The following is a 21,120-nucleotide window of genomic DNA, read 5'->3' as shown; positions in this document are numbered from 1 at the left end:
CCATTTATTCCTCCTGTATCCTCAGTCCCCAGAGGGAGTTACTGTAAGTCACTGGCTGGGAACGAGGCTAGCTCTAAACCTGCCTCCATCCATCACAGTGGCAGATATGCTACAGGAAGGTTTTGTGGCATGGTGCCAAGGCTAATGGCCTGAAACACCATGCTCTCATCTTCTGAGCTGCTTTAGAGAGTGGGTACAGACGCTAATTGCAGTTCTTTCTGCTTCTGTGAAGGAAGGAAGGGAGCAGGGAGATTTTTAATGGTGGGTTCAGCCTCAAAAGTGGAAGAATGAGAAGAGGAAGGAGCAGTACGCAGTGCAGCACAGTGGTGAGTCTTGAGGCAAGAACATACTCCGCTTTTCAGATCTTGGTGAGGGCACTGTGACTCTTCTTGTCCACTACAACATAGTCAGTAGCTCTGCTTCCATCCATCTCTGAACCACTTTCCTGTCCCAATGCATCAGACTTTTAGAATCATGGAATCATTAAAGTTGGAAAAGTCCTCTAAGATCATCTGCCCATCACCACCATGCTCACTAAACCATCTCTTAAGATCCAATGGCTTTGAAATCCCTCCTCCTGTGCCCCTACAGAGCTGTGTTTTGGGGCCTTTCTCCTACCTAGAGCCCAGATTTTTTTGCTGGATGACCATTCCTCTTCACCCTCTTCTCTAGCTGTGTGATGACCAAGCAGCTGGTGAGCCTCCTTGCTCTGTTTCACCATGGAAGACAAAGTATGGGCAGAGAACCCAGCTGATTTAAAGAAAGTTAGGGGGACAAGTAAGCACAGGAAATTTCTTTCCCACAAAGAAAGCAAAATACATCATGACTTTCTTTTCAAAGTCTTTTGTCAACAAACGAACTTCTTCACATCTGTCTTTAATAGACAGGACAGTTATCCAAATGGTACTTGCCCTGACCTGGAAGTCTGGGACGGGGTGCATAATGCACCCCCTGTGATTCAAGCAGAGACGGTCAGAGATCTTCTCCTCCATCTGAACTCCCACAAGTCCATGGGGCCAGATGGGATCCACCCAAGGGTGCTGAGGGAGCTAGCAGAGGTGATTGCCGAGCCACTTTCTGCCATCTATCAGCATTCCTGGTTATCTGGAGAGGTCCCACAAGATTGGAGGCTTGCCGATGTGACTCCCATCTTCAAGAAAGGCCGTAAGGAAGACCCGGGGAACTACAGGCCTGTCAGCCTGACCTCGGTATCAGGGAAAGTTATGGAACAGATGTTATTGAGGGAGATCACACGACACGTGCATGGCAATAAAGGGATCAGACCCAGCCAGCATGGGTTCACCAGGGGCAGGTCGTGCTTGTCCAACCTCATCTCCTTCTATGACTGGGTGACCAGACAGGTAGATGAGGGAAAGGCTGTTGATGTAGTCTACCTGGACTTCAGCAAGGCCTTTGACATGGTCTCCCACAGTATTCTCCTAAGGAAACTGGCAGCCCGTGGTGTGGACAGGTTCACTCTTCTCTGGGTGGAGAACTGGCTGGAGGGCCGTGCCCAGAGGGTAGTGGTTAATGGAGTTAAGTCCAGCTGGCGTCCTGTAACGAGTGGTGTCCCCCAAGGGTCAGTTTTGGGGCCCATCTTGTTTAATATCTTTATTGATGACCTAGACGAGGGAATTGAGTGTACCCTCAGTAAGTTTGCAGATGACACAAAGCTGGGAGGATGTGTCAAACTGCCTGAGGGTAGGGAGGCCCTTCAGAGGGATTTGGATAGGCTGAACAGCTGGGCTGAGAAAAATGGGATGAGGTTCAATAAGACCAAGTGCCGGGTCCTGCACTTTGGCCACAATAACCCCATGCAATGCTATAGGCTTGGGGCAGAATGGCTTGAAGAATGTAGAGAGGAAAAGGACCTGGGGGTGTTGGTTGATGCTCGGCTCAACATGAGCCGGCAGTGTGCCCAGGTGGCTAAGAAGGCCAACAGCATCCTGGCCTGTATTAGAAATAGTGTAGCCAGCAGGAGCAGGGAGGTGATCATCCCCCTGTACTCAGCTCTAGTACGGCCGCACCTCGAGTACTGTGTTCAGTTTTGGGCCCCTCACTACAAGAAGGACATTGAGGCCCTGGAGCGTGTTCAGAGAAGGGCAACAAAACTGGTGAGGGGTCTGGAGCACAAGTCTTATGAGGAGCGGCTGAGGGAGCTGGGATTGTTTAGTCTGGAGAAGAGGAGGCTCAGAGGAGACCTTATTGCACTCTACCACTTCCTGAAGGGGGGTTGTGGTGAGGAGGGGGTAGGCCTCTTCTCCCTGATAAGTAATGACAGGACGAGAGGGAATGGCCACAAGTTGCGCCAGGGAAGATTTAGATTAGACCTCAGGAAGCATTTCTTTTCTGAAAGAGTGGTCAGGCACTGGAATGGCCTGCCTAGGGAGGTGGTTGAGGCACCATCCCTAGCGCTGTTCAAGAAGCGTTTAGATGAGGTGCTAAAGGACTTAATTTAGTAGTTGGGTAGAGATAGTGATAGGAGGATGGTTGGACTAGATGATCTTATAGGTCCTTTCCAACCTTATGAACTTATGAACTTATGAACTTATGAACAAACCAAACAACAACACAACACAGTAAGTTCTGTATTTCTGAGTAATCTCAGTAAAGCTGGAATCCTAGCTTTGTCCCAGAACTTGAGCACTTCTTTTCCCTTCCGTGCTTGCTCCTGGCAGGATCCTGGTTTTTAGCAATGCTCAGCATTGACCAACAACAGCATGTTCAGAGGATGATACAATGACCCCTCTACTCTTCTATTGGCTGGACTGGTTGTCACACTGCTCCCTGCTCCTTTGGTTTAAAAGAAACACTTTCCTTATTTCATAGTTGATTGTATTTCATCAGCTTCATCTTCCACTGGGAAATATGTTCTACAAGGTGTAGTCTGATACCAAAGAGAGACAGGGACACACAAGGCATGCAGTGATCCTGCTGGTTCTTGCAGCAGTATATATGCCCTCCTGTGAACACAGGCTTTGCTGAGTGCCATAAAGAACCCTAAAGGGGAAAGTCATCAGCTGGTGCAATTAGAGCTAAAATAGCAGCATTTTCTTCCTGCAGCTTTGGCCATATAGGGCTCAACTCAGCCACCCAGATGCAGGTACTTCAATCATTTGAGGCACACCTGGTCTTCTGACACCTCAAGGTGGTCAGAGGTGATGCAGGAGATGGGTATAGAATAAAATGATCTAAATCTCATCCTAGATCTGGAAATACCTCTCCTCCTTGAGGCCAGGCTGCACAGATCTAACTTCCACTGAAGGCTTTGTTGTATTTTTCACTGTTCTGGGTGCTGTACACCTCTGAAGGCCTTGATCCATCCATAGGAAACACCAACAGGATCAAGCAGAGGCTGGCTGGCTGAATCTGGTCTTTGCTGACTGGAATCTGGTCTTTGCTGGCTGAATCTGGTCTTTGCTAACTCTGGAGACCCATGCACAGGGGGTTCTGCTCTGTTTTGTTTCCTTCTTCTACCACATCCAGATAAACGAAGCTATACAGATTTATTTCCCAAACAATCTGTCTTGTCAAAGCTGAATAAAACCCCATTTTCACCAGGAAACTCTGAGGCAACAAACTGTGAGGGAACTGTGAAAAGCTGTGGCACCAAAATGGACTGCCTTCACAGTTTATTCCTCTGCTCCGCTGCATGACTCTGCCCTCAGCACCTGGGAGTACATCTAATCATCATTACTGCCATTTATTCTGATGTGTTCACAGGTGCATTTTCTGCTTCTCACTTGCACAGACAGATTGCTTATTCCAAACATGGGTCAGGAATGCAATTGCATCCCCTTCAGAGGATTGGCATTTTAAAGGATGCCAAGAACTTAGCACACCTTCATAGAATCATAGAATCGTAGAATCATCTTACATGTGTGAAGTAGACTTGAAGAATGCTTTGGCATTATGGACAGCACTTGATCTACTGCAACAAAACTGCTCTGATCCGGAATAAGAATTATTCTAATGGGGCTGGATCTGTCTCATGGAGCCATTAGCCATAAGTGGTCATCAGCCACTCCACAGAAGGTTCCATGAAACCATTATTCATTTCATGTCATATGAGCCACAGAAGACTCCTTAGTATCTTCAGGAGACATTAAAAGCCTGTAACACACCTTCTCATAAAGGAGACATTGAGATTCCTATTAACCATAAAAACAAAGGATGCTTTAAGTCCTCCTAAGAAGTGAGATCTATAAAACTGTCATCCAGACAGCCGGTGGCCCTGGGTATCTTAGAGATGATTTTTGCCTACACCATGCACATAGGACCTAAGTCAGTACTGTTTCATTCTCCTGAATTTTCACTGATGCAGGGACAACAGCCAAGACCCACAGAGTGTGCCGACATGGAGCAGATGAGTTTGCTGTGAGCAGACGCCCTCTGCATTGCTGAGCACACAGCCATCCTCTCACTGCTACGTGATAGCCCCTGAAGGCACAGAGAAAGCATGCTGGAAATGTTTTCCCCTGAACAAATGCTTGGCTGATCCAACCGTGGGAGAGTCTGCGGTGGCTGTAACTGTTTTCTATTTTCACCTTTTTCTAAACAGGCTTTCTGTATGTGTCAGAACCACACCTGCACCCCCATTTTCTGTTCTGGAAACTCACAGGAACTCTACAGGCGATCATGATTGCTCTGTTTAAACAGAGCCAGCCTTGGTCACAGCTCCAAATTCAGTTTTCATCTATTCCCAGACTCAGTTGTTTCTCTTGAAGTTGAAACAAGGGGAAAAAATAGAAAAAGAAAGAAAAAAATCCAAACAAGTGAGAATTTAGCAGCATTTCAAAGCAATTTAACCAGAGAACAACTTTTAGAAGAAGCCATTTAGGGTCAGAGACTCCCAGCTGTCCAGGTGTCCCTGCTGAGCTTGCTGCAAAACACAGTTCAGAATGATCCTGTCACTGACTGCAGGCGATCAGGGAAGATGCATTAGCTACTAATGTCCAGAGCGTGATTAATCTTTTCCTATTCATTTTGGTGCTGCTGCAGTTGCAACAGATGTTCAATTGCCTGCTGGCAGTGACATATCCCCGCATGGTCCTGAATCCTTACCAAGAAAGTAATGATAAAAGTCACAGATTCCCAGGGCCGTGTCAGCTGGAGTGATTTTTTTTCTTTTCCCTCTGGAAAGTTCTGCACGTTTTTTGGAAGTTTTCTTTATGTGATGTGATGTGTTCATGCCCTACATTTGTTTTGTCCCAGAGTTCATGTGGGTGGATTGGAGAGTTGGGAAAAATATCCTCCTTTACAAAGATGCCCACCTGGAGCTTCCCAGTGGAGGAGCAGCAGAAAGGTGATATAAGAGTGACAGGACCTGTTGCTGGTGTATAAAAAGGTTAAATAAAGCACATTTCATGTAATGTGACAGATGCATGGAGATGGGAATGAAGGACCAGTGTTCTACCTCCAAGCATAATTTCATTATGCAGCAGAACAGTGAGCTCATGGTCAGTCTATCACTGCCAGGTGAGTGGGGAGTTTTCTTGGCACCTCAGCTGCTGACATCAGAGAGTAACAGAACACCCGAAACAGAACTAATTCTGTGCCCATCGAGAGTTTATAATCACCATATGCCAAGCAAGAGTTGAGCAGAGGAGCTATTCCCCAGGAAAGGGTGCTATCAGCACTGAAGAATGAGTTAGTAGCTTGCACCAGACGTAATACCTCCTAATTATTTCCATGGAAATGACAACTGAAACAAAGAATACAATAACACTATTTAACAGAGAAAATTCTCAGCTACAAAAAATACCTTTTCAACACAGTCATCATCACTAGTGATGTGTTTGTGCCAGCAATGAACAAAAGCCTCCATGCTGTGCTAGCAATACTCAGTGCCAGTGAAGGTGACCCAATGCCACTGCTGCTGAAACGCCCCACTCACCACCTCACTGGGATTAGATCCACTGTTTGGTCTACATAAACATTCTGCAAGCATTAATGAATGTCTGTGGGTGCTATTTCTTCCTCATGGAGAAATTCAGTGTCACACCTTCACATCATATGCACTTCTATGTCAGACACCATTTTGTAAGACTGGCCATCTACTGCCATCTGTCACACAGCAACAAAATGCAATGGAATATTGGTGGGAAGGTTCAAGTTCTACTGCCATACCACCAACATCTGCCTCTGACATTGTGGGACAACATAATAAAATAGAAAGCATTACTTTTGAAGCAGCCCTCTTACACCTCTTTCTGCCCCATGGATGCTAATACAACCCTACAAGGCTAGCTGCTTTAGCATTAAGAGCACAAAGACAATTCTGGTCCTGTCCAACCTCCAGAGACCTCTGCCCACTCACTTACTACCCATACCCTGTACATGAGGGCAGGGCAAGGTGCTCTGCCTGTAACAATCTCACTCTTGAGAAGCTATCCTATCCAAGATGATTCATTTTGCTGATGATCCATTCCAACAAAAGTAAATAATTAAATTCTTTTTAAATCCTCCCACTTTTTCATTCCTGTTGCTAGATCTCATCGTACCTTTGTCTGCCAGCTCCATTCAGACAGAGATGTCAAGGGCTTCTGATGGAAAATCCTATAGCTCCTCCTCCTCAAATGCTCTTGGTTTACAAATTAGCAATGAACTGTTTGATGCTGCATTACAGAGCTGCAAACTGTGCTCAGTAGACAAAAAGTCAGTGAAAATTCTTATGTTACATCCAGCAAGGTGTATCCCACTGTCAGAGCTGAAACCTTAGCGTCAACAATGAGAAAAATTACTCCCCACGCTGCACTTAGCACACAGTGCTGAGAGATGTGAGAAATTGTACCTGCATATAAAATATTTCTAGGATCTATGGATTAAACACAGCTATGGAAAAGGGAGCTGTGCAGTTTGAGGGCTCCAGCAGGTTGTTTTTGCTGAGGCTCTGAAAGTCAGTGGTGTTTTGTGTGTGTCACTACCTTGCATTTCACCTAGCTCCCATTAAAGAGGAAAAAAAGAGCAGGATTCCTGCAATCTGTTTCTAACCAGATCAGGGTACGTGACGACATAAATAATGAACAGCAAGCATTTTTTTGGTCATATCTCATATGCTCTACGTGTGGTTATAGAAGCTGTGTCACGCTCTAAAATGCCCATTTCTCTCCCCTTACTCAAGAGGCAGCTGAGAGTATCTACTAAAAGAGAGATGCTCACATCCCATCAGAGAAATTTCAGAAACCCTGCAATCTTGAAGCAAATGAGAACAGAGACAGCAGTATCTGCAGAGGGCATGAATACTCATCCCTGAGGCACAGCTGTCTTCACTCATCTCAGGGGATTGTTAACTCCAAGCTATGTTATATGTCATGATTGCCAGTTGTTTCAATGCTGATTAAAAAATGCATAAAAAGGACTTCAGTGTGATGAAGCTGTGCTAGCAATGCTTCATTCTAGTATCACAAATAATGAATCCTGTCTTATGCATGGTTCTTGGGAATAATATTCAACCTCTTCCATCTGTTTTCCACTCCCATATACGCCCTGATGACTGTGTCTTCCTCTATAACAGATGCAAAATTATGTTTCTTCACATGTTGGTACCATCTCAACTCATGTTGCTAGGGAGGCTAATGCAGTGTGCAGCCATATTCTATAATTTAGCTTACTCCAGAACAAACACAACAAAAGACTGATCAGATGATTGAGGAGCAGCAGAACCAATATGAGGAGAGGACTTGCTCTGGATGCCAACTCCAGGCAATTGGAAGAGAAGGTCAGCATGGGGTCATCAGGGGAAGGTCGTGCTTGACCAACCTGGTAGTCTTCCATGATGTTGTCACCAGCTGGGTGGATGAGGTGAGAGCATTGGACATAGTCTACCTTGATTTCAGCACTGACACTGTCTCCTGCAACACCCTTATAACAAAGCTGAGGAATTGTGGAATAGATGAGAGGACAGTGAGGTGGGTTGAGAACTGGCTGACTTGCAGAGCTCAGAGGGCGGTTATTGGTGGCTCAGTGTCCAGTTGGAGGCCTGTACTTAGCGGTGTTCCTCAGGGGTCAGTGCTGGGTCTGGTCTTGTTCAACATACTCATCAATGATCTTGATGAAGGACACTATCCTTCACAAACCTGCTGATGGCACAAAGCTGGGAGGAACGGCTGACACACCTGAAGGCTGCACTGCATTCAGTGAGACCTGGACAGGCTAGAGAGTTGGCAGAGAGGAGCCAGATGAGGTTTAACAAGAGTAAGCGTAGAGTACTGCACCTAGGGAAGAATAACTGCATGCACTGATACAGGTTGGGGGATGACCTGCTGGAGAGAAGCTCTGTGGAGAGGGACACTGGGGTCCTAATGTATGGGAACTGCTGAATCATGGCCTGAACCACTGATTGATCACCTGAGGTGAGCACCAAGTCAGCCATGGGGCCACAGGTGAAGGTGATATACCTGTGTGATTGGAAGGGGTGGAGCCTGGCTTCACCTCTCCCAAACCCCATTTAAGGGCTGACCACCACCACCAGGGAAGGATCTCTTCTTGGAGACCCCTCCCATGTGGAGTCCCCTGTGAGCCTTGTCATCCTGAAGGTGAGCTATCCTCTCTTTTGTATTATTTGTATACTATCTATATAGAACTACTCAAAATATACTATCATCTATACTATTTCTTTGTGAAGTACCATTCTTGGGAGTTATTTACTCCACACCTGGTAGACTGTTATGGTTTTGTAATTTTTGTTGTATTGTTGTAACCATAACATAGACAACAGGTTGGCCATGAACCAGCAGTGTGCCTTGCTGGCCAAGATGGACAATAGCACCCTGGGGTGCATTAAAAAGAATGTGGCCAGCAGGTCAAGGGAGGTGATCTTCCCTCTCTACTCTGCCCTGGTGAGGCCTCATCTGGAGTTTTGTGTTCAGTTCTGGGCTTCCCAGTACAAGAAAGACCAGGATCTTCTCAAAAGAGTCCAGTGGAAGGCCACAAAGAAGATAAAGGGCCTGGAGCATCTCTCCTATGAGGAAAAGCTGAGATCTGGTTCTGTTCAGGCTTGAAAAAAGATTCAGAGGAGATCTGATCTGTGTCTATAAATACCTAAGGAGTGGGAGGCAAAGGGACAAGGCTGGACTCTTCTAAGCAGTGTGTGGTGATAGGATGAGGGAAAATGGCCGCAAACTGAAGCGTAGCAAGTTCTTCACTGTCATGGTTTTATGATTTTTTTGTTATTGGTATTCCACACCATAAAATCATGTAGTGCAGTGGGAGTTAAGAGTTAATGCTCCAGCTCCTTGGGTCATCAATAGCTCTAGGTATACCTGTCTCAGAAGAGAAGAGGAACTACGTACCCCAGAGGACTTCGCGTTGCTTTGCATTTTTCATTTTCTGCTCAGAGGGAAAGATAAAAACAGTTTGTGTGTCACGAGACACAGGCTCTTCCCTTTTGGATTGACCCAGCAGCGGGTGCTCACTGCCATCTCGCCTTCAGAGTTTAGCGTAAGGCCTTCAGTTTGTCGGACACTCTCTTGCTCATTTTATTTGATTTATTAGCTTCAGTTCAAATTATATTGTATTATATTGTGTAATTTTGCATTCCGATATCTTAGCTAGTAAATTAGCTTTCCTCCTCAGATCGTTGCTGCTGTTTTGTTTTTAGGCCCATCTCCCTTTTCCCTTTCCCCCTTCACCTTTCCCAGGGTGTGGGTCCATGGCAAGGGTGTTGGACTCTATGATCTCTAGAGGTCGCTTCCAACCCCTACAATTCTGTGATTCTGTGAGACTCAGCACATTTCATTTTCTGAAACAAATTAACACTCAGAAAAATAGTCACTGGACTGCATAAATATAGAGAAGGTGGAAACATTTGTTTAGTTAGCTAACAGGGAGAATCACAGAATCATTAAGGTTGGAAACATATTCTCTCAAAGTATGCTATTAAAGGAGGAGATAGGACAAGAAACGAAGTGCTCATGAACCTCAATGTCCTTGTTTAAGAGATTATGTAATATAGCTCTGATAGTAGCAATGAACAAAACATTTCATATGGTCTTGTGTTCCTGAAACTACTATTTTCTCTCTGTTCCTTCTTCTGTTTCCATACAAATATATAAAACAAAGGAAGCAGAAAATCTACAGCAGCCTAGGTGAAGTCTGTCCAGCTCAGAGGTAAGATTTTAGCTCTGAGGCCTGGGAGGAAGAAGCAGGTGGAAGCATCTCACATCCCAGACAATTATCTGATTAATGCTTAGTGCCAGAGGGAGTCAAAGGGAGGACTTTATAATTCCTAGGCCACTAATCTCGCAATCATTTAATGTCTATGAAAGAAAGAATCCTTTTTCCACAAGGGGGTCTGGCTGAAAAATATAAGTGACAAACCAACCAGCCATCAATTAACTTTATGAGTCAGATACTCTCTTGCTGTGCCATTGAATTCATCGGCCAGTCCTGTCCACTGCACCATTCCTACTGCCCTTTTCTGCTTGAAGAGTTAATGGGCTTTCATATCTCCCTGTCAAGCCTTTTCTCAGCACCCTAACATTTTAGACATGCTCCTGTCTACCTAGCAATGAGACAGAGAGATTTTCTGTTTATTGCTGGTTATTAGGAGACATTTCTCCTTCTTCTGACCTCTGAAGTAGCAGCTCATTCATGCAGAGAAAGTGGATGCAGATCCTATTATCCCTTGAAGTGTTTTATAGCCTGAGTTAAGGCTTTGGGCCCTTTGTATTTTGTACCCAATTTTAGGACTGCAATACTTGTAAGGAGGGAGTTCTGTGATCTTAAAATTGCCCTAACCTTGAGAAGAAGATAAATAAAAATATTTATTTATGAAACTTGAACTATTCAATACAGCTGCCTAGAATTTTAATGAAGTGGAAAGACCTCCTTCTAGATGAACCATTCAGAGAGAAGGAAGAAAGACATCTCCCTGCCTTTCCACACAAACCCTAGTTCTTGGAGGTGCCTTGACATAATATAGCACTAGAGTCTGTGTCCATCCTTGGGGATATTCAAATTCAAACCTTCCTAAAAACTAACACCACTTTTATCTATTAGCTGAAGCAATCACTGTAGTGTCATTGTAGAGGTACTAATGTCCTCACATCAAAAACTTCAGTACCACAGGCATTGTATCTTGAATGGTATTGTGGAAACGCATTGCTGCACAGTCAGAAGAGATCCTGCAATGGCAATATGACCTTGACACTTTAGATATCCTCAAATTTAGTCCGTATGAAGGACACCCACTTAAGGAATGTCAGCAAAAATTGCATCTATTTAACACCAAAGAATGAACTCTTAAGTCTAAAGGAGACAGAGGGAGTCCATACCAAGCAGATGGACTAATATCCAATGGAGGTGGAACTCACAGTGCAGTCTTGGTAGACTTCTGTTGCAAAATAAGCAACTGGAAACATAAGCCCATAGGAATCTGTGATAAGACTAATTTTTTTCTTTCTGGGGGTGTTGGATTCATGTTTCCCTGGCCAAGAAGGTCTCCACCACCAACTTGACTTTGGTCTCTCCCGCATCAAGCTAAAGAAGTGTTGAGATGAGTGCTGAGCAAGACTAGTGATATGAAAGCAAGCTGTCTATCCTGTCAGTACTAACAACAAACACCAATCTCAGCTAAGCCTGATTTGTCAGCTGGCATGCACATTGCCAGGCTGCTGGGCTTCAGCTCCCCCTCTACCCCTGCAAGAAACATCTACAAGAGAGCCCTCTGTCTTGGCACAGGTGGTAAGGGGATGTAACCAGGGTATCCTAGGCTGTGCTAACCTCTAGCACACAGTTAAGTCAAATCATCATCAGTCCTCATGTAGTCATGCACTGGATGCAGGATTGCTGATTATCAAGTAGTTTAGTCCACTTGTTCCCATATAACTAGCAGGTTTCACACACAATATTTAGTATCACCATAGCAGAGGTGAAATGTAAGCTGGAAGTCAGATGTGTAGAACCCATGGCACGCATGAATTTATCAAGAGAGCTTCTAAATATGTGCTTTAAGACAGCCAAATATCTATTCCTGCTCCAAGAAGTGTGGCACTGACTGCTTTGAGCTAACTGCCTGTAGGGTACAGAGGAAAAATCTTGGAAAGAGTAAGACAGAGAAGTCCAGAAGAGAGTCAGGGAGATCGTATACACCCATGTCCTACAGCATCAATCACCTCCATTTAAAAGATGAAGTTGTCACTGCAACTTGTTATCGTACTGAGGTCTTCCTTGGGAAGAGTATGATGTACACAGCCAGATTCTTTTCTCCTCATTCTCAGAACCTACTGGGGGTATTTCCTTCCCCTTCTTTCACTGTCTGCCCCCTTCCCATGGTCCCCAGCACCAGTGGCAGGGCTGCCCACTGTGTAGCCTGGGCACACAAAGGGCTGCTGTTTGTTGGGCAGCACCTGCTGGTATGTTCTACTTCTCTATGGTTTACTTTCTGGTAGAAGTGAGCAATGTGAGCAAAGGATTTACCATATTCAGTTTTAACTTTACTCTTCAAAGAACTCATTATATCATAAATTACTTCTCATACAAGATCAGATAGTTATACTTTTATGACTGCACCATTTATTAAAAAAAAAAAGTAAAAAAAAAAAAAACCTCTAACATTTTGTGAAAGGAAATAAAAGAAGTCAATTTTCTGTTCCTGAAAGTGGCTCTGTATCATCCCCATCTTCAATGTCTTTCAGGAATTTGAAATGGGCAATCTTCTGCTTCTGTAATAGTTAATTTCTAGTAACTGGAAAGCATCTTAAGACACTCTCAGGTTATACAGTCATCCATTTAATGGTGACATTCCTTGATGTTTTGATCTGTTCAGTGGTGAGAGCTATTAAGTATCTTCTGTCATTCTGAAACCCTTTGCCAGATGGGGAAAAAGTGATTTAAAACTGTTATATAACCTGCAGAACCGAATTACAACTTAAATACAGCATACTTTTCTTCACAAGGCAGTATACGAACTTAGCAATTAGTCTGAAACTAATATTCCTTTTATTTGTCATTAATTTGTAGACAGAATAGTTTCTCCCAAGGTTAATATTTTCATTATCATCTGCAAATGATGGTACATTGCCAAAGTTCAAACCGTGTCAATGTAGTGCACTTTTTACATTTTAAAATATTCCTAATACAGTTTTTATTGCTCTCTTGAAAATAATTAGGCAGAAAATGGATTATTCCCCTTCCAATGAACAGCTATTGGAAACATTTTGAAATTTCACGCTTTCAGGCACCAGTGGCCACAGAGAGAAATATGCTCTTTTCAACCAACCCCTTAATTATTTTATCTATTGAAAGATGAACTAATACATTGTTGGCAATATACAAAGCATTGTCCTCTAAATCTCTATGATTTTATCTGTGGGGAGATCTTGGCAAATAATGAACTGCCCCTTTCCACGGTGTTCTGTATGAAGAGCTATGAATAATACTGCAGTGCACCCCTGTTGCTCCTCCACAGCAAGAAGTTTCAAGAGCTTTGTTTTTAGAAACTTCATTAGAATTATTTTTACAATTTTTCAATTGCTGTATTTTCCTGCACTTACTGGTCTAAGTGGCTGAGAAGGAATACCTGCAAAAACAAAAGTTTGGCATTTTATTTCTTTATTGATCCATTTCCACTCATTTGGAAAGAGCAGAGGATATTGGCTGAGTATGCTTTGACTTGCTGATTGATGAAGACTAATGAAGTCATGGTCATGATCCATATGGTGATATAATTCAATTAACTAATGAAAAACATACACATAGTGCTCAGATTCGATGCAAGGTCGTGGTTACTTTGCTTGCTTCATACCCTGTATGTCTTGGTCCAATGAGCTCTAGAAAATGTACCACATCTGGACAAGATTTAGTGTACGATAAATGTGTGAGATAAAATTGTCTTTGGAGACTAAGGATTTGAACATATAGGTTTACCTCAGTTCTTTCAGCAGATCTTATCTGCTCTGGAAAGCACAGACTTCTTCATTTTGGTGGAAGAAGTGATTCACGTTTGTAGAATAGAGTCAGATACCTGCCTAAGAGAAAAGATGGGAAACAACCAATTAGCCTTTATTTAAGAGATGGACAGCCACATGCTGAGAGTCCCAGTGGTCAGTTAGACACAGCGCACTCTAACGCGTTCAGTTACCATGGAGACAGGCACATTTTACAAACCTTTTCCCAAAAAATCACACCAATTAGGTGTGCCGTCATGCATCACATATGCTTGAACTGTTTCCCCAGGTTCCTTAAGTAATTGTGACTGATTCATTCTCCTTACTGACATGGAAAGAAATAACCTTTACTTCTCACTTCCTGTTCCAAATTTAATTCTAATATCATCTATCCATAGTTTTACCACAGCTAAAAATGGGTCACTTGCTTCTGTGAAACATATCTTTGAGCTATGCTTTTAGCTTAAAAGCTCTCAATCAGAATTCCAACCAGACATCACATAGGGTGAAACATCAGTCAGCATGGAAATAAGCAAAGTTTGGAGGGAGGACCAGGGGAGGGAGGAGCAAGCATCAGGGTGTCCAGTACATGCTGTCTGACAACTTCAGAGGTTGGTCTTAATGAAAACACTGTGGTGTTTCACAGCATGATCATGCTCAGCGTGGCAGAGGGACCATCAGGCAGCTTTGTCTTGATCAGGGATGGTGACAGGTCAATTTTTTGTTTCCCTTTTGATTCTGAATTCCTGAGTGCAGCTCAGGCAGATTGGGAACTGCCCATCTATCAGTCAAAATGGCATTGCTGTGTTGCTCAAAAATTATCTCCTGGGATGCCCATCATCATAAGGCAAAATCTTGCAAGAAAGGTAGGTCATCCTAACAAAACTGTGGAGAGAGTAAAACAAGGACAAATTGAATACCTAGGACCTGGGTGGGATTCGTTTGACTGAATATAGACATATGGAATGTAGATGTTTACTTGTGAGTCTATGTTCTGGTCTTCCTTTCTCATCTTAGGAGAAATTCCAGCACTTCCAGCATATAGAATCATAGAATTATAGAATCATTAAGGATGGAAAAGTCTTTATCTAATCTGACCATCAACCCACACCCACTATGCTCACTAAACTATGTCCATCGCTCAGTGCCATAGTGCCACATCTCTATGTTTCCTGAGCACCTCTGGGGATGGTGACAGCACCACCTCCCTTGGAAGCATGTTCCAATGCCCAACATCTCTCTCCAAGAAGAAATTTTTCTTAATATCCAACACGAACCTCTTCTGGAGCAATTTAAGGCCATAATCTCTTCTCCTTGTATGATCCATATCACCCTGATCACAGAGACACAGAATCACAGAATTTTAGGCGTTGAAAGGGACCTCTAGAGATCACCTAGTCCAACCTTCCTGCCAAAGCAGACAGTGATGCAGAGTTACAGAACAGGGCAGGAGGTAATTTTACTCCTGTAGAAGGAGAGCTCAGCTCAGATAGAGGTACTGACATTAAGCGTGTTACTCTAGTTACCTGCATTAAACACCTATGAATTGGCTCTTACAGACTCAGCTCAAGATTCATCAACTTGTATTGACTATTAACGGTAGTGTTTGGAAAGTAGTAATGTCACTGGCTTGTGTAGTCTAAAATAGAAACGCTACTTTCAGTGATTAATTGTCGAAGAATTGTTGCGAAATTCAGGAGGGTGGATAAAATTAACATTTTGGAAGGCAGAAAGTGCATTTATGTTAATTAACTGCAATCATTTTTAAAGGAAGGGGAACGCTTCTGATAAAGCTACACAGCTCTGACTTACAAGGATTTCAGCTGATTTTGCTGAAGTTCTGAGGGTGAAATTACTGTTATAAGCTTTCATTAAAGCGATTGCATAACTGTTATAAATGATTGTGCAGAGAATAATGGGGACTTTTCTGGTGGCTGAAGCTATTCCCCTCCCCACCCACCCCCACCCCACCCTGGATTCCGTGATGGTTTTGGAGCTAAATGCCACAGGAGTGCAATGCTGACCTCTACAAGCTAACACGCAAGCATCTTCTTTTATCTATTCACCTTTGAAAGTCTGCAATCACATTAAGAGTTTCCAAATGTAATTAAAGGATTCAAAGAACCTGGAGGAGTCCTGACCTCTCTGACTGGGCTAATATCACTCTCTGTTAATGCTTTACTGAACACCAGAACAAAAATGCAGATGTTATTATGGCGATTTTGAAGTCGGATGTTCTTCACAGAAAGCTCTTTACTGGGCTACACACTCACTCCTTGTATTAAGTTGAGGCCAGAGAATATCTTTTTGCATTGTTTAAGCCACCCAATGCAGAATGAGGACTCGTAGCTTCAAATTTATGAGCCCCATTAACATCCTGAGGAAAAGTCCTCTCCTTTATTAAATCATTTCCTGGGAGGGGACAACTGTAAAAACCATTGCTGGAGGAATGAGAATATGGCTTAGTGTTGTGGAGCTCCTGAGAAAAATTAATTAGCAAAACTTACTGTGTAAATTCAAGAATATGCAAATGAAAATGAATCTGAAGGCATGTGTGCAGATTGTGTTGATGCTAAATTAATGTTATATTAGGTGTAAATGTATAAATATCTTACCTGTTTAATGAACTATTAAAATGTTTGCTGGGTACTTGGGTATAATAACAATTCGATTCAATATACATACATAGAGACAAAGTATTTCTTGTAACTTACGAGATCTAAGAATTCTACTTTTACAGTTCTGTAAGTTTTGAAGAAAAATGATTTCTTTTTCAGTTTTAATTAAGGATTAACTGGCTATGTGCAAGCTTGGTTCTTAATATTCCCAATCATGGTGAAGAATATTACTTGAATACAATTGTATCTAGGGAGTTATAATATATTGAACACTGTTTCGTGTCGTTGTACAAGAATTACCTACATGTGGGTCACAGTCAGTATTTTTTTCCACAATGGGCTCAAATACAGCACTTCTACATAGCTGGCAGCTGTTGATTTGTGGATACCCCAGGGACAGCAGCTACAAGACGTGTGTATATTTACTCTTGTTAAGCCAAGACATGATTTGTTGCTCATAACATGGGCCTCCGTTTGTGTGCAAATGTGTTATACTGAAGAGGACAACTTTACCTATGGAGAGAAAGAGAGAAAAGAGCAGCCAAAATGTTGAAAAGAGCGCTGGGTGATTATTCACAATCTGTCTGGAGCAGCTGAGAATGGATGTGGCCCAGTGTGGTTATTACAGATGGAATTTGTTTTGCCTAACCTTAGACATTATCTGGTCTCAAAGCAGAGCCTATGTCTGAATCAGTCACCCTCAGACCTCTTTCCAGTATATAAGGCACAGTTTGTCATTTCATCCTGATGTGGTTACTGTAGGATAAAGGCATGATCAAGGAAAGGTGTTTGGAACCGCTGCTTTCTCCCATTGTTTCTAAGACTGGCCTAAATAACCAGGTGAGCATCAGCTTTATGAGAGTTACTTGTTAACAAACCAGGAGTGAAAAGTAAATGAAAGGTGTCTGAGTGGCTCAGGAGGAACCATACTCAGGACTTGCTTTTTCCTGATTTAAACGATAGTCACAATGACTGTTGTTGGCATTTGGGTGCTTATCAGCTTTTCAAGCCAAGTATTTTAGAGAATCACAGAGTCATGAAATCACTGAGGTTGGAAAAAAACACTGAGATCATCTAGTCCAACCATCAACCAAGGGTTTCCAAGTGCTTGGGATGGAGATCATCAAGGAGTGGTCAAGGGTTACAAAGCACATGGCCAAGGTAGGATCACCAGACGAAGCTGTTAAAAAGCATTCATTTATTTGCTCATGTGGTAGTCCTGCAATTATGCTGCAATAAGAGTGGTTCTATTTATAGGAACTGTTTCTTTTCAGTTTCATCAATGAAATTCGGTTACTGCCCCAACCCAGAGGAGCCTCCTTGCACTTCAGTGGAAAGGGTCATCTGCCATTCACACCCATATGCAGGGACATGGTGTAGCGAGCATGGAGGTACTGGGTCAACAGTTGAACTAAATGATCATAGTGGTCTTTTCCAAACTTAATGAGTCTATGATTCTATGATAATCTGAGTGAAGTTTTCACTCCCTATGTTTGACGGGTCTCAGTGCCTCGCCATATCACTTGAGTCCACCCTCTCAGGGGTGAGCTCTCCTTCCCCTTCTGGCCCTGGGATCCTGCAGCGTGTTGAGAGGAGATTGGCTCCAGATGGCCCAGAGACATTGAGCTGCAATTCATCAAGATGTGTGTGAACTCAGTACTCATCACCATCCTCCATATGCACCATCAGGCTCACTTGCTGTCTTTCACCCCTTGCTGCTAACGGGAAGAATGTTATCCTGCCCCACTTATCTCACATTTTGGCCGTGGATTTTAATTACCCTTTGTAAGTTAGATCAAAAGAGATGAGGAAGGAAGGAACACTGCAGGAAGAATTTAGTCAAGCAAAACAACTTTATTTAGAGCTTACAAGAATACTGGGAAAGAGACAGCACTTATTTCTTCAGTAATTAAGCCCCTAGCTTTTGAAGTGCTTGAAGGCTTTTGTCAGTGTTGAACCACAGTCCAGCCAGGATGCTAATACACCATCCCAGGGATGAAACATAAAGCCAGTGGAATGACTGCCCATAAACTTGATGCTTTAGTTGTATCCCAGCATGAATTTCACCACTGCAGCCTGCAGGATTGGCACTTTTGAACCTTTGAACAAGCTGCTCTCACATACGTGCCACCTTTCAAGCTTGGGGTATTTCTCTAGTGGGAATTGTCCACCTCTGGCCTTTTGTTTCTCTCAGGATGAAGGAGGCAAAATCTTATTCTTTGCATGGGGTCAGCACCTGCAGGCATATCATGGGTACTGAAATATTCTGTCATCTCTAGTACAGACTAGAGACTGAGTTATGAACTGTCACACCTCATGTCCTCCTCCCACCCCTGCATCCTGGGCCAGGAAGATAGGACTGTGGACAGCAAGAGTTGGACTTGATGTTCTTTTACGTGTCCCTTCCAAATTGAGATATTTCATGATGTCATTACTTCTTAGCCAGGGGAATGGGCTCAGCAATTTTCATGTTCTTTCCGTTTTTGTCCTCGTTTCTAATATGAGATGTACATCAATGGCTTTTTTATAAACAACGCATATTTCAATTGCAGATACTTACATCAGACATCTAAAATGGGGGAAGATTAATCCCACTGGTCCACTTAGTCAAGTGGGCAATTTACCTTCCTTTCCCTTTCAAGACTGAATTATGGTAAGAAAGTAATGCTTTAATGTGAACTTTGTATTCCAAACTATTATCATTTCTTTTTCCATCCTTTAATTTATGAAATATGCCATGTATCAGTATGCCATCAACCACTTCCTTGGGAGCAGCATGGATTATTTTCATGGCTGTTGGAGACAAGAGAACATAGTCCAAGACTAAATTGTAGCATGGGAGAAATCCATGTGGAAGGACCAGTGAAGGATGAGGGAACCAAAGTCTTAGGCTATGATGATGCCCCTCAGTCACCAGAATTGTAGGAGAAGGTTGGACAAATACTTACTAAAACCATGGTTTGAGTCAACGGAGACCATCAACTTTATGACAACTGTCCAGATCTAATCTCAATTATTTCTCGAATTTTGTACATGCTGCCAGTGCCTTGTTTCATGTCCAAGGTGTTTACTGCTGAAACTCTGAGTTATTGACTGTCTCATTTGCACAGACCAGAATGGATTTCCCCACAACCCCATCTATGCACTTTTCTAGGCAGTTGCTGTGCTCCCTGTTCTCCCAGTGCTGCAAGGATCAGAACCCTCCTCATTTCCCCTACCCTTATCAAGTGCTTCCTAATATCAGGTCTTCATCTATACTACAATTTAAACCCATGACTTCCATGTTCCAATAGCCAAAAGAGAGTTTTTACCTTTCTGGAAGCAAAAGGAACAGCAAGATAGACATCACTGTCAGAGAAGGAGACCTGAACTTGGGGCTGTATCCACTCAAGAGACATTGCATTGCAGTTGCCAGAGCAATAAGTAGGAAAGTGCCGCCAGTATGCAAGAGAAGAAATGGAACAGAGAGAAGAACAGATACCTTGTCTATTATCCTTTTTTTCAGATGGTAATAAAATGAAACATACAAATTACAGGAGGAGGGTCATAGAGGAATTCCTCAACAGAAGCTCAAACTGTACCTTCAGAGAACATAGAGGATTTCCAATAGCTTAGTTGTAATAACTTCCTTTCTTTTCAGCAGCCACAAATGAGAACCAAATATCCAAATAACAACCACAAAACCTTGAAGAAACACAAAACTACAAAAAAAGCAAAAAAATAAAAAATTTCCTCCTACAATCACAAAGGGTGGCCACCTGAAACTGTACAAAACTCAGAGACAGCAAATTCATCCATGCAGGCAGAAATGTCAAGGTCTGGGGCACACTGAAGGCGTAGTAAAGATCTTGCAAGGAATGTGGCTGCCCGGCTGGTTTCCACTTGTCATGGGTCACTTCACTATCACCACTTGTTCTCTGGATGTTGCTTCAGAGGTGGGGATGTCTGACAGTGCTTTAGTGAAGCATAGTAACGTTGCCCAGAGAGGTGGTGGGTGCTCCATCCTTGGAGACATACGAGGTCAAGCTGAACAAGGCTCTGAGCAACCTGATCTAGCCGTAGGTGTCCCTGTTCATGGCAAGGGAGTTGAACTAGATGGCCTTCATGCATCCTTTTGAATTCAAATTATTCTATGACAACTGCTAGGCCTGGAAGAACTAAAGGATACATTTTACTATTGCAGGGACGTGGGTAAGACAACCAGTTTCACCTTTTCAGAGCCCGAGCTGGAGCTGAACTCAGAGCATCACAGCCAGCCTCCTGTGCCCAGTCCTTGCCCTCTAGTCAAAGTCTGATCACATCTGCACTCACTTGTCCTTCCAGCAAAACACAGACAGTTTTACATTAAGTCCCCAGTACTGAAAATCTTAATTCCTCTAGTTTCTGATAGCAAGAAGGAAGAAAGCAAAAGTTAATATTGATGTCTCATGTGATTTTATCAAAGGAAAGAGGATTTGCAAGTGGGGGATGAGAAGTATCCACTGCATACGCCATCTGGCAATTCCACTTAATGTAGACATAATAATGAGACTCTTCCTGATCCGCCAGCTTGTAGGGCAGTAGGTTGGGAAATCATCCATGGGCACTGCAACCCCGAGCCCTACAGAGAACAC

The sequence above is a fragment of the Cyrtonyx montezumae genome, unplaced genomic scaffold (genome assembly GCF_038088225.1).
Source record: "Cyrtonyx montezumae isolate F1298 unplaced genomic scaffold, pur_monq_1.0 scaffold_3, whole genome shotgun sequence".
Classification (NCBI taxonomy): domain Eukaryota; kingdom Metazoa; phylum Chordata; class Aves; order Galliformes; family Odontophoridae; genus Cyrtonyx; species Cyrtonyx montezumae.
This window is presented reverse-complemented; position numbering follows the sequence as displayed.